Source organism: Triticum dicoccoides, chromosome 2A (assembly GCF_002162155.2).
Source record: "Triticum dicoccoides isolate Atlit2015 ecotype Zavitan chromosome 2A, WEW_v2.0, whole genome shotgun sequence".
Classification (NCBI taxonomy): domain Eukaryota; kingdom Viridiplantae; phylum Streptophyta; class Magnoliopsida; order Poales; family Poaceae; genus Triticum; species Triticum dicoccoides.
Genome location: NC_041382.1, coordinates 253,943,909 through 253,957,693, shown reverse-complemented (window position 1 = coordinate 253,957,693; position 13,785 = coordinate 253,943,909). Strand labels below are relative to the sequence as shown.

Genomic DNA, 13,785 nt, shown 5'->3' with positions numbered 1-13,785 from the left:
ATTTTATAAGTAATTATTGTGGTCAAATGTTCAACTTGAGATGCAAAAAGGCTTAAAATACTATATGCATAAATGTGCTATCAATTTCCCCCATACCCAGATCTTTGCTTGTCCTCAAGTAAAGGAAAATGGTGGTGACACTACCCACACTGCCTAGTAAAGATGCACTTTTGGAAAGATAGTAATTCGGACAATACTGGAACTAGGCAACTGTACTCTACTGAAGCTAGATTGTGATAAGCAATAATTTATAACACACTGTAAATGTTCCAAGTCAATGGCCTTGAGTGAAAGTGAATCCTATTAATCAAGAGCTGACTGTGTCTTCAGCCCTAAGATAAGTTGGGACCCCAAAATCAATTAAAAAACAAGTTACTTATTGAATTTAAAGCACAAGTGATGATATTATATCAGTCTCACCGAAGGAGCATACCACCGATCCCGATAACATAGTATACACCTGGCTCGACCAATTATTAGAATTATTATTATTATTATTATTATTATTATTATTATTATCTCCCCAAAGGAACATACCACTGTTCCAGAGAACATGGTATACACCTGGTTCGATAATTATAGCAATTTTTAGTTATTGTCTCCCCAAAGGAACATACCACCAATCCAGAGAACATGGTATACACCTGGTTCGACAATTATAGCATTTTTATATAAAATTTTATAGTCCAATCTACCAGATTTCACAAGCCACCGATCCCGAGAACATGACATGCTACTGTAGGTCGATCGGACTTAAATTATTATAAACATATTTTTATATATATTTAAAAATTACTTAGCTTAAGTAAAACAGGAGTAACTGAAAGAGAGATCCATAGCTAATCGCACTGTTTTTCACAAGCTATAGATCCAGAGATCATAGTTACTACTTAAGTGCCACTAGTTACTTAGCTTAACTTGGGACAATCAGACACAACACATCAATTCATCAGTAGGTTTGACTTAGACTCAAGGCATTACCATTGAACATTTACACGGAGGTATAAAGTATTCATTATCACAATTTACCATAAGAAGAATACATCTGCATAGTTTTAGTATTAAGAGAATCAACAATCTTCTTGTGGTGAATCCTACTTTGTAGTGATGAGTAACATGTCACAATGTAGAAAAAGAAATATTTTCAATGCAATTAAATGCTAGTCCCCGTACTAAATTTTCTAAAGGTTTCTTCAAGTGGAACAGAATCACCTGGTATTTGTATAATCTTCTCCCCTAGTTTCTTTTCTCCAGCCTTCTCGTTTTGTCTTCCCTGTTTGTGCTCCCCTTGCCTTTATTCGCTGAAAAAGAAAGACATAAACACATACAAACTTTTCTATGAAAACTAAATAAGGAAAAGAACTTATTAAAGATTCAGGTTGCCTCCTGAAAAGCGCTTGTTTTAGGTCTTTAGCTCGACCATGTCTCTTCAGTGAGATCAGGGTCGTGCAGGGATTGACACCACCTCTTGGCTCCGCTCTCCTTCTTGAATTTCCTTCTCTAGGTCATGATCTTCGCTTGCATTCTCATCTTCAGAAATCAGAGGTGTGTCTCCAGAGATATAGGGCTTCAGCCTTTGACCGTTTACATAGAAGAGACCTCCAGAAGTACTTTGCACTTGGATAGCACCACTTTTCAGAATCTTCTTCACCTTGCAAGGGGCATACCATCTTGACTTGAATTTACCGGGAAATAAATGAAACCTAGTATCGTAGACCAATACCAACTGTCTAAGATGAAATTCTTTCCTCAATATATGCTTATCATGCCAGATCTTGGTCTTTTCTTTGTAGATTCTTGCACTCTTGTGAGAGTCAGCTCTCAGTTCTTCCATTTCACAGAGTTGAAGTTTTCTATGTTTTCCTGTTGTATCAAGGTCCATGTTGAGTTTCCTTAGTGCCCATTGAGCTTTGTGTTAAAGTTCAACGGGTAGATGGCATGCTTTTCCATATATTAACCTGAATGGTGACATTCCAATTGGTGTTTTATAAGCTGTCCTATATGCCCATAGTGTGTCTGGTAATTTCAGTACCTAATCAGACCTTGACTTTGATACTACCTTCTCAAGGATAGCCTTTATTTCTCTATTAGACAGCTCCACTTGTCCATTTGCTTGTGGGTGATATGGAGTTGTAATTCTGTGATTATGAACTCCATATTTTGCTAAGAGAGATTCTAGTTGGGAGTTGTTGAAATGCATTCCTCCATCACTGATAACAATCCGTGGCACACCAAATCTTGGAAAGATCACTTGCTTGAATAAGTTGCAAACTGACTTGGAATCAGCATTGACGATTGGTACAGCCTCAACCCGTTTTGACACATAGTCCACTGCCACCAATATGTATTTGTACCCTTTTGATGATGTCAAGGTCCAACATAATCAATTCCCCATACATCAAAGAGCTCTACTTCAAGAATTCCTTTTTGAGGCATCTCTTGCCTTTTTGAAATCTTTCCAATTCTCTGACAAGGATCACAAGCTTGCAATATAGGAATCTACATCCTTGAATAAAGTTGCCCAATAAAATCCTACTTGCAAAATTTTTGCTTGAGTCTTTCGAGTACTTGCATGACCTCCATAAGGGGATCAATGGCAATGATAGATCACACTTTTAGTTTCACTTTCCAGCAAGCATCTTCGAACAATACCATTAGCACAATGCTTGAATAAGTAAGGTTCATCCCAAAAGAAGTGCTTCATATCTGATAGGAATTTCTTCTTCTTCTGATACCCAAAATCTGTAGGAACTTTGTTACAGACCAGATAGTTAACTATATCTACGTACCATGGTGTATAGTTTTGTATACTTGTCACTTGCATAAGATTGCTCCCTGGTGAAACATCATTGATGGGTAAGGAGTCTACTGCATTGTTTTGCAATCTCGACAAGTGATCTTCCACAACATTTTCCGCTCCTTTCTTACTCTTGATTTCCACATCAAATTCTTGAAGCAAGAGTATCCATCTAATTAACCTTGGCTTGGCTTCTTTCTTGCCGAGTAAATATCTAATTGCAGCGTGATCTGTGTAAACTACACAATGAGATCCCACAAGATATTGCTTGAATTTTTCAAAGGCATACACTACTGCCAGCAACTCCTTTTCGGTGGTTGTATAATTAGCTTGAGCATCATCAAGTGTTTTGCTAGCATATTATATTACATGCAAATCTTTTCCTTTTCTTTTTCCAAGTACTGCACCTACAGCAAAGTCGCTTGCATCGCACATTATCTCAAATGGTAATTCCCAGTCAGGGGGTTGCACTATTGGAGCAGTGACCAATGCTTCCTTGAGCAAGTTGAAGTATTTTTCACATTCTGCATCAAAGTTGAACTTAACATCATTGTTTAGGAGATTAGTGAGGGGTTTGGCTATCTTGGAGAAATCCTTTATGAATCTTCTGTAGAACCAAGCATGTCCCAAAAAGCTCCTCACTCCCTTCACATTTACAGGTGGTGGAAGTTTTGATATTACTTCGACTTTTGCTTGATCAACCTCAATTCCTCTTTTAGATACCAAATGTCCCAAAATAATTCCTTCCCTTACAAGAAACTGACACTTCTCCCAGTTTAGGACTAGATTGTGTTCTGAACACCTCTGAAGAACTGCTGCCAGATTATTCAATCAATCTTCATAACTTTTCCCACGACTGTAATATCATCTATGAACACCTCCACTTTGATTCCTATCATATCAGAGAATATAGAGAGTATAAACCTTTGAAATGTTGGGGGTGCATTACAAAGTCCATAAGCTAGTCTTTTGTAAGCAAATGTTCTGTATGGGCAAGTGAAAGTTGTTTTATCTTGATCATCCAGGTGAATTGGGATTTGCAAGAATCCCGAATACCCATCTAAGGAGCAGAAATATTCATGCCCAGCAAGCCTTTCCAGCATTTGGTCAACAAAAGGTAATGGAAAATGGTCCTTCCTTGTTACTTCATTTAACTTTCTGAAATCATTGACCATTCTCCACCCCGTGACAGTCCTACTAGGAATCGTTTGCCCTTTTTCGTTTTCAATGACAGTTATTCCTCCTTTTTTGGGCACCATATGAATGGGGCTCACCCACTCGCTGTCTGAAATTGGGTATATGATGTCAGCAGAGAGCAATTTAAGAATCTCCTTTTTGACAACCTCTTGCAAATGAGGATTTAACCTTCTTTGACTTTCTCTAATTGGCACACTACTTTCTTTCAAGTAAATCCTAAGAGAGCAGATAACAGGATAAATCCCTTTCATATCATCGATCGAATATCCAATAACATAAACTGCTTGAAGCCCTTTTATTTGCATTTCCGTCAACTCACTGTTTACGATAATTGGCCACTGGTTTTCATTGTCTAAGAATGCATATTTCAAACTTTCTGGAAATTGTTTCATTTCTATTTGCCTTGGTTGCATCTTCTCTAATGACCTTGCACTACTTTCCAACATGCTCACAGGTCTGATTTCCTCGTATCTAATTTCACTATTGTCCTCCTCAACTACTTCACAACAAATACTTCCATACATCTCTTCATAACCTTCTTCCACACATTTTTGTATTGTATCAATTCTGTAACAGTGTTCTTCTCTTTGAGGAACATGTGTTGCATGCTTCATGTCAAACTCCACCTTTTCATTTCCGAACCTCAAGCTCAATTTAGCTTCTTGGATATCAATAAGTGCACCAGCTGTGGCCAAAAATGGTCTTCCAAGAATCACAGCCTCACTCTTGTCCTTCATATCTAGCACTACAAAGTCAACCGGATAAGCAAACTTCCCAACTTTGACTGGAAAATCCTCAAGAATTTCAACAGGTCTCCTATATGTTCTGTCGGCCAACTGAAGAGTTATGGATGTTGGATTTAATTCTGCCAAGAACATCCTTTTGCTAACTGAATGTGGTAACACACTAACACTTGAGCCCAAGTCACATAGTGTACTGTAAGTTTTGTTTCCAATAACACATGGTACACAAAAACTTCCTGGGTCATCCAATTTTTCAGGCATGGAATTATGAATTATTGCACTGCATTCCTTTGATAGAGTTAGAACTTCTAGCTCAGATATGCTTCTTTTCTTTGTTAATAATTCCTTGAAATATTTGGCATACATCGGAACATGCAAGACAACCTCAAGAATAGGAATAGTAATCTGAACTCCTTTCATAGTTTCCAAAAATTTGGCAAATTGCTTGTCATCTTTGTGTTTGTTGAACCTCTCAGGAAAGGGAATGTTGTTGGTTGTTATTGCTTCCTCTAGCACAGAATCAGCTCTTGTTTGAAAACCAGGAAATTCGACTTCAGTTTCAATTCGGTTATCAACTTCTTTCTCCTTTATTTTCTCTGATGATGTTGAAGGTGGAGTTCCGGATGAACTTGGCCTCATAGCAGGAGGCACATATGTCTTCGGAATAGGAAGTAATGGTCCTCTCATAGCTCCACTCCTTGTAGTCACTGCATCAACTGAAGATATTTCCCCACAGTGAGCTTTCGGGTTTGGAATTGGTTGAGCAGGCAGCCTTGCTTCATTTTCTCCCACCATACTATCCATTTTGCTCACAAGCATCTTAAGAGAATCCTTTAAGCCATTAACTTCATTTGTTATCTTGTTCATCAATTCCAACTGCATCTTCATGATTTCCTCCATTCCATTTGATAAACATTTTGTTGTTTATTCTGCCTCGGCACTTGAAATTGACTTGGATGATTTGGTGGTCGATTTCCTCGTACCGTCGATCCACTTGCATATAACTGATTGTTCTTGTACGACAAGTTTGGATGGTTCCTCCAAGAAGGATTATAGCTATTTGAGAATGGACCTTGACCTTGGGCATAACTTACTTATGAAACCGATGATCCAATTGCTGAATATAAGGTACATTCTGTTGAAGGATGACCTACTTGGCCACATACATCACACATTTGAGGCACACTTACTAAAGCTACAGATGTACCGATGCAATTTGACATGATACTATCCATCTTCTTGTTCAAGATGCCAATCTGAGCTGCCATGCTATCATTTGCAGACATATTATACACACCAGGATGTGGTGGTGTTATTTCTCTTTCACTTGACCATTGGAAATGATGGGACGCCATACTTTCAATCAATGCAAATGCTTCATCAAGGGTTTTGTTCATGATTCCTCCTCTAGCAGCAGAATCGACAAAAGCTCTGGTCTGAGTGGATAGTCCTTTGTAACACCAGCCATCTTTCTAAACCATGATGATGACACATTCTGATTAAAGAGTTGAATCTTTGCCATGCATCATACAAACTTTCTCCATCATATTGAGTAAACCTTGTTAACTTGTCCCTATATTCGGCAGCTTTTGTGGGTGGAAAGTATCTCTCAAGAAATGTCTACAAAAAAGTCTCCCAAGTATCTTTCAGATATTTAGGCAATGAGTGAAGCCATACTCTTGCTCCATCTCTCAAGGAAAATGGGAATAGTGATAATCTGATAGCACTCGGTGAAACTCCATTTTGCTTGAGGGTGTTACAATACTCCAAGAAAGTCCTTATATGCTCATGTGGGTCTTCTAAAGCTGTTCCACCAAATCTGGACTGTTGTACCATGTTAATCAGAGCAGGCTTCAATTCGAAATTGTTTTCCTGAATAATTGGTTGCACCATTTCTCCTGGTATCCCATGATCTCTTGGGATCCACAAGTCCCTGAGAAAAGGTACTTGATTAGGCATCTTTTCTTCTTGATCTTGCAAAGTTTCGGCAACTTGAAACCGCGTTTGATTCTCTCTTCTTCTCCTCAATAAAGTCCTTCCAATTTCTAGATCAAATGGCACTAGTGAATATTTAGGTTGAAGCATAAGACAATTTCCTGTAAAGTTCCTGAAATTGACACATGCTAGTTTCTCTCAAAATTGCAGCCAATGTTAGGAAATGGTTAGTTGCCTAAAATAAATCCTGATCTGCTTCTACTAATGTGCTAATGAAATTTAGATCCCTGGCAACGGCGCCAAAATGATCAAGTGTAATATAGCAGGGTTTTTACGCCCAAACTACGGACGTCGTGTTCTCCACAGGGATCTAGAACTTCGAAGCACACATTCAAAACATTCAGAACAACTGAACAGATGAATCAAATAGTAATGATAACAAGCAGCCACTAGAACAAGGTAAAACCAAACAATATGCAGCAAAGGTAAAGGGTTCAGAAAAAGTACTATCTCTTTTTTAGTGGTTTTCTTGCAATTAAACAGACAAGTAAACTAGCACATGGAAGATGGTTCAGACATCACACACAACTTATGCAACCAATTAAAGTGACAGCAGCTCACAGGAGAATAACTACTAACTTGATATCCAACAAGTGTCACAACAATTCAGCAAGAATACATGAGATTTCAGCATGGGTACACAGGTAACAGAGTAATTTTCAGATCCAACAGTGCATATATTTAGAGAACAGGAACAAGAGAAGAGAGAGGTTCAGAGCCTATGGGTCTTGATGATCTTCGATTCGAAGTTGTAGAAGTTGCAATCGAAGAAGAGTAGTAGCAGAGGATCCTTGGGATAGAGCAGCAGCGAGTGGAAGAAGACTTGGTGAAGATCGGCAGAAGAGAATATGGCCTTGGGAAGGAGTCGTGGCGGCCTTCGCGGGAGGTCAGCCGACCACCCAGAGCAGAGAAACACTAGGAGTCCAGCGTCCCACTGTTGGTGTCGAGGCGTTGTCTTGGCGGCGATCGTCGATGTTGGAGATGAATAGCAACGAGCGTCAGGGTTGAAGAGCAACAGGTCGGCGTTGTCGTTGGAGGGGAGAGCAGCAGGTCGGCGATCAGGGGCGGCAACAGGTCGGCGGTCAAGGGCGGCAGCATGGTGGAACGGCCTCCGATCTCCTCTTCTTCTCCCTTCCCTCGATCCCCCTTTTCTTCCCTGGTTCGATCTGGTGGTAGGTGAACAACGCGGTGGTGAGCAGCGAGAGAAAGGAGTCTTCCTCCCCTGTTTTCTTCGTTACGGTGGATAAGGTTGATGCGCTCTCTCTCTCCCCTCGATTGTCACATCCCTAGTCTGGTATGACCTAGACTAGCTAGTCAGTTGTGCATCATATTTAAATTTCATTTAAATTTGAAATGAGGATTGGTGGAACCCTCAGAATCATTTTTGAAAATGACCCAAATAAAAATTTCTCCAAAAAGGGTCCAAGAAAATGCTCATGTTGCTCTCTGAAAATATTGGACAGAGATAAAAATCAAAACAATATTTTTAGGAGCTCATGGATATTTATTTTGGCCATTTGGATTAATTCGATAAATATTTGCATTGGAAATATATTAGTTATATATATTAATATATGTCCAAAAATTGTGCCTTTTGTCGAGGAGCTCTGGAATAATACCATTAGCCCCTACAAAAATTGGCATAAGTAAATAAATTGATTTAATATTTTATTAAATCAAAACAAATGTCAGAAAAATTAGAAAACAAAATTAAAGAAAATGCCTACCTGTGCTCACCTGAGGCCTGGCACTGTGCGGCCCAGCTGGCCGGCCCAGCCGACTGGCTAGCGCCAGTCGTCCTCCACCTCCCGCCAGGAGGCCAGGGGCGTGTGGCCGGCGCGTGCGCACCGCCGTGCCGCCACGGCACCTGCCTGCCTGTCCTCCCCCTCGACGCCTGGACGTCCGGAACGTCGCCACGCGCTGCCCCGCACCGCTCTCACTCCCTCTCCCTCGCCCTCCTCCTCTCCCCCTGCTCTCTCTCTCTCACTCGAGAACCACCGCCGCCGCCGACGGGCATCACCGTAGCCACCGCCTCTCCCTCGCCTTCCCGACACGCTCCCCAGATCCGCCGCGACCCCCTCTACCTCCTTGTCGAGCCACGCAAGACAGAGCACCCCGTGGAGCCGTCGCCATCGCCAAATTCGCCTCCGGCCGCCGTGGATCCTCGCCGGCGATTCGGGAGCTACCGGGCATCCCCGACCTCGCCCTCGCGCTCGCTGGTCTCGCTGTGAGCCCCCGCACCGAACCCCCTCCTCCCCGTGCTCGTTTGCCCCGTCTAGCTAGCTCAACCACCGCGCCCGTAAGTCCCTCGCCGCCGGCCATGGCGCCACGGTGGCATGAGCCCAAGCCAGCCACTCCCGCGTGCGTCACCGTGTTCCTGGTGACGCCAGGAGGCCGTAGGAGCCCTCCGCTTCCACTGCCGTGCACCACAACGCCGCGGCCGCAAGTTGCCGAGCTCCGGCCGCCGCCGTGAGCTTTGCTCCGGTGAGCTCCGGCGCCCCCGCAGCCCCCCACCAGCTCCCCTGGTTGCGGACGACGACGGGCTACGCCCCGGTGGTCCTCGCGCGACCAAACGCCGCCTGTAGCGCAAGTCCGGCGAGTCGCCGCCGCGCTATTGGTCGCCGCCGGCCAGAACTCCGGCGGGCTGACGTGGCTTTGTTAATTAGGCACTAATCCCCACCTACTGACGCTGACCAGTGGGCCCAGGGCTTAGTCAAAGCTAGTCAGCCCAGGTTTGACTCGGGGTTAACCCCAGTGTCACTGGCATGTGGACCCTGCACGTCAGGTTTGACCTGGACAGCCGCGTTGACCGCTGATGTAGTGATGACGTCATGCTGGCACAATATATAATTTCTGGATTTAAATTAAATCAGGAAATTCCAGAAAATGATTTAAACTTCAAAAATTCATAGAAATTCAACCGTAGCTCAGATTGAAATAATTTATATATGAAAAATTATCAGAAAAATGCAATCTTTCCATCTGTACTAGTTTCATGCATGACAAACCAACTTATACATGCTGAATATGAGAAAACACATTATGGCATATTAAGAGACTTATTTTTGGAGTTGCATTTGAACCTTTTGTTCAAATGGACTTCATTCAATTGAATACTAGTTGCATTAGCTCAAACAGCATCACATCTACATGCCATGTTCATGCATCATATTGTTGCATATGATTGTGTATTGATTGCCGGCACCGTTCCTTCTCGATAGGTCCTGCTCCGGAGACGTTCCAGAGTACCTGTCTGTGAAGCAGTGCCTCCCTTGTTGATTTACCAGGCAAGCAAACCCCCTTGTTCATTTCGATAAAACCCTACTCTCTCGCTCCTGCTCTCAGTTATTGCATTAGGACAACAACGATTCATCTGCTACTTTGTGCTGCGGTAGTTGAACCCCTTCCTCTGCATGACCTGTCATTGCCACAGTAAATAATTGAAACCCACTAGCATGTGTAGGAGTTGATTGAAGCCACTGATGTGTTCCTACCATGCTATGCCTGCTATTGCTTAGAGTTGTGTCAGGTCTGATTCATTGGGAATGAATTGGAGTGTTACGATATGTTCTGATGCTGAGAGTGAAGTGTGTGAACACGATTTGGTAAAGGTAGCGGTGAGAGGCCATGTAGGAGTACATGGTGGGTTGTCTCATTGGAACCGTCCTTAAGCACTGAGTTCTATGTATGTTGTCCAATGACTCGATACTACCACACATTGGGTTCCGGTAACTCGACCCCTCTCGACTTATTAGCCAACTTGATCTCTGTCCAGGAGTCGCAACTAGTTTCTGGTGTTTGTAGGTAGTGTTAGTAGTCTACCAAGTGGCACCCGGCCAGGTGGGCTTGGGACAGACTAGGCACAAGTGGCACGGTGTACCAAGCGTAGATCCATCCGGCGAGGTGGGCTTGGGAACCCTGCACACATCGTTTGGGGCCGTGAGTGAAACCCCGGCCGGATCTCCTTGCAGATGGAACCCGAATAGGCGATAAACCTGGGCTAGAGTCTTGTGTGGTTAGTCAGGTCGTGGCCGACACCCTCGCCAGGCTTCCGCTTGAAGGTTGCCGAGATACATGACGTGTACATGGCGGTAAGTGGCGAGAGCGTGTGTGAAGAAGTACACCCCTGCAGGGTTAACATGATCTATTCGAATAGCCGGGTCCGCGGTTATGGACTTCTTGGATGCTTACATGGTACATAGACAACTTGAAGTGGATACTCTAAAATGCTCAAGACAAGTGTGAGTGCTATGGATGGCCTTCTCGTAGGGAGACGGGGATGGATCCATAGTAGTGTATTGTGTGGTGATTAGTGGACTCGTGTGCGCCATATCACCTCAAGAGTTTCTGGTAGTCGTAGAACAGGATAGCCACAGAGTCAAAGCTGGCTTGATGCAACTAAACTCCACATTACCCCCTTGACACAAATGCATGTATGGTAGGATCTGATGTACGTCTTGCTGAGTACCTTTGTACTCATGTTGCTCTATTTATGTTTTGCAGCGGAGACTTCGGTCTTACTAGTGTTCTCATGGACTTCGACAAGTAGCTAGTGCCTCGGCTACGATCTTGATCGGATGTTGTAGATAGTCAGGCTCTTCAGCCTTTTTCATTTGTAGATGTCTGTACCCAGACATGTAATGCTTCCGCTTGTTGCTTGATTGCTCTGACTGTTGGGTCATGTGACCCCTGTTTGTAATAATGCTGTGATGGCTCTTCTGAGCCTTTATCTATATAAGTTGTTGAGTTATGCTGTGATGCCATGTTGTACAGCACATACTTGCATGTTATGCGTACGTGTAATGTGTATTGCTATGTGTGGTATCTGACTATCTAGTTGTTTATTTTTAGTAGCCTCTCTTACCGGGAAATGTCTCCTAGTGCTTCCATTGAGCCCTGGTAGCTTGCTACTGCTCCGGAACACTTAGGCAGGCCGGCATGTGTCCTTCTTTGATCCTGTGTCTGTCCCTTCGGGGAAATGTCACGCGATGAATACCGGAGTCCTGCTAGCCCGCTACAGCCCGGTTCACCGGAGTCCTGTTAGCCCAGTGCTACAGCCTGGATTCACTCGTTGATGACCGACACGTTCGATGCTGGGTCATGGATGCCTGTCCCTGTAAGTTAGTGCCACTTTGGGTTTACGACTAGCCATGTCAGCCCGGGCTCTTTATCATATGGATGCTAGCGACACCATCATATACGTGTGCCAAAATGCGCAAACGGTCCCGGGCAAAGGTAAGGCGACACCCGTGGGGATACCGTGCGTGAGGCCGCAAAGTGATATGAGGTGTTACATGCTAGATTGATGTGGCATTGAGTCGGGGTCCTGACAGCGCTGGTATCAGAGCCTGACTGCCTGTAGGTTTACCAAGCCATACTGGTCGAAGTTGAGTCTAGAAATTCTTTAGTTATGTAAGGGAATTGATTGTGGGAAGGAACGTAAGGCTCTTTTTACTCCTTTACCTCATGGCCTTCTGATCTGAGTCATCCTATCTTTCCGACGGGATTAAGGAACTAGGCTTTCTCTTCCGTCTATCAGGATCACGTGTTACTACTTCGTAGTCCCATAGGATTGGTTGATCAGAGTCATACCCCAGTTTCGAGTAATTCCGGTGTAGTCTGTTTAGTATGATCTCATAACCTTGGGTAATGCTGATGAGTATGTTACCACCCCATTCTTAGTAGGATGTCTCATTCTGAGCAGTTTACTGCCGTTATGCTGCCGGAATTTTCCTAGGAGTTCGAGAGATACTAATTTCTTGTCCTACATTCTATAGTCCATAGTTGATGCTGATTCCGTCCTTGGTTCGTTTCTCAGGATGTCATCAGCTAAGCGAAGTTCCGTTGCTCGTAGCCAGAACCACGGAGATGGTAGGGATGAGGATCCTCCCGATCAGCCTTCGTTGGCAGAGTTCATGCTAGATATGGAGAGGAACAAGCGTGAGTCTAACCGCTTGTTGGCACGTATCGAGGAGAACACCGCACATCAGTCCAATAAGTCTGTGACCATTCATGACTTCATTCGCTTGCACCCACCTACCTTTCATCATTCCATCGAGCCACTCGATGCAGATGACTGGCTCCGTAGCATCACTCATAAGCTGCATTCTGCGAGCGTAGCTGAAGATGACAAGGTCACTTATGCCACATATCACCTGGAAGGTCCTGCTAGTCTTTGGTGGCAGAACTATGAGGCTATGCTTCCAGCTGGCCAGACTTCCACCTGGAGGGATTTCGTTGAGGCTTTTCGCGAGCATCACATTCCTGAAGCCCTCATTGATCGCAAGAGAGAAGTGTTCTGTGGTTTCACCCAGGGTAAGATGGCTGTTGATGCCTATAGTAGAGAGTTTGAGAACCTCGCCCGTTATGCCACAGAAGAGGTGTCCACGGACGCCAAGAAGCAGGCTAGGTTCCGGAAGGGTCTCAACCCCAAGTTGCGTCGTGATCTCCACCTGCATCATTGTGATACATTCCAAGCCCTTGTGAACAAGGCCATTAATGCAGAGACAGCTCAACTCACTTACGAGGAGTCTCGTAAGCACACTCGTGCTTTGGGATCTTCCTCCGGTTCTAGCTCTCAGAAGCGCCGGATTTGGGTTCCAAACTCCGCTCTTCCACCCAAATATGTACCGAGGCCATCTTATGTGGCACCTCATCAAGTTCAGCAGTATGCTCCACCCAGGCCTATTGGTGGGCCGCCTTCTAATGCAGGTCCACATCCTACCTCCAAGATTTGTTACAAGTGCGGAGAGCCAGGCCACATTGCCCGTATTTGCACTCAGACCAGAGTTGCTCCACCCCAGCCCGAGAAGTCTATTGGCCGTGGTAAGCCATCACGCAAGATGATCAGTGCCAAGTCAGCTCCCACTGAACATGGACGTGTGCATCACGTCTCAGCTAAAGCCGCTCATGATGATCCAGATGTCGCTCTTGGTACACTGCTTGTCAACTGTCATCCGGCATCGGTTTTGTTCGATACTGGAGCGTCTCATTCCTTCATTTCTGAAAGCTATGCCCGCTTGCACGACATGTCATTTTGTGATATGCCCTCCC

The 13,785-nt window shown here is 44.1% G+C and overlaps 1 non-coding gene across 1 annotated transcript; it reads left to right on the top strand.

Moving 5' to 3' along the window:
* The first annotated feature begins 6,211 nt into the window (after window positions 1-6,211).
* On the top strand, window positions 6,212-6,318 carry LOC119359894. Its single transcript, XR_005172726.1, has one exon. It is a non-coding gene; the product is annotated as a small nucleolar RNA R71 (small nucleolar RNA).
* The last annotated feature ends 7,467 nt before the right edge of the window (window positions 6,319-13,785 follow it).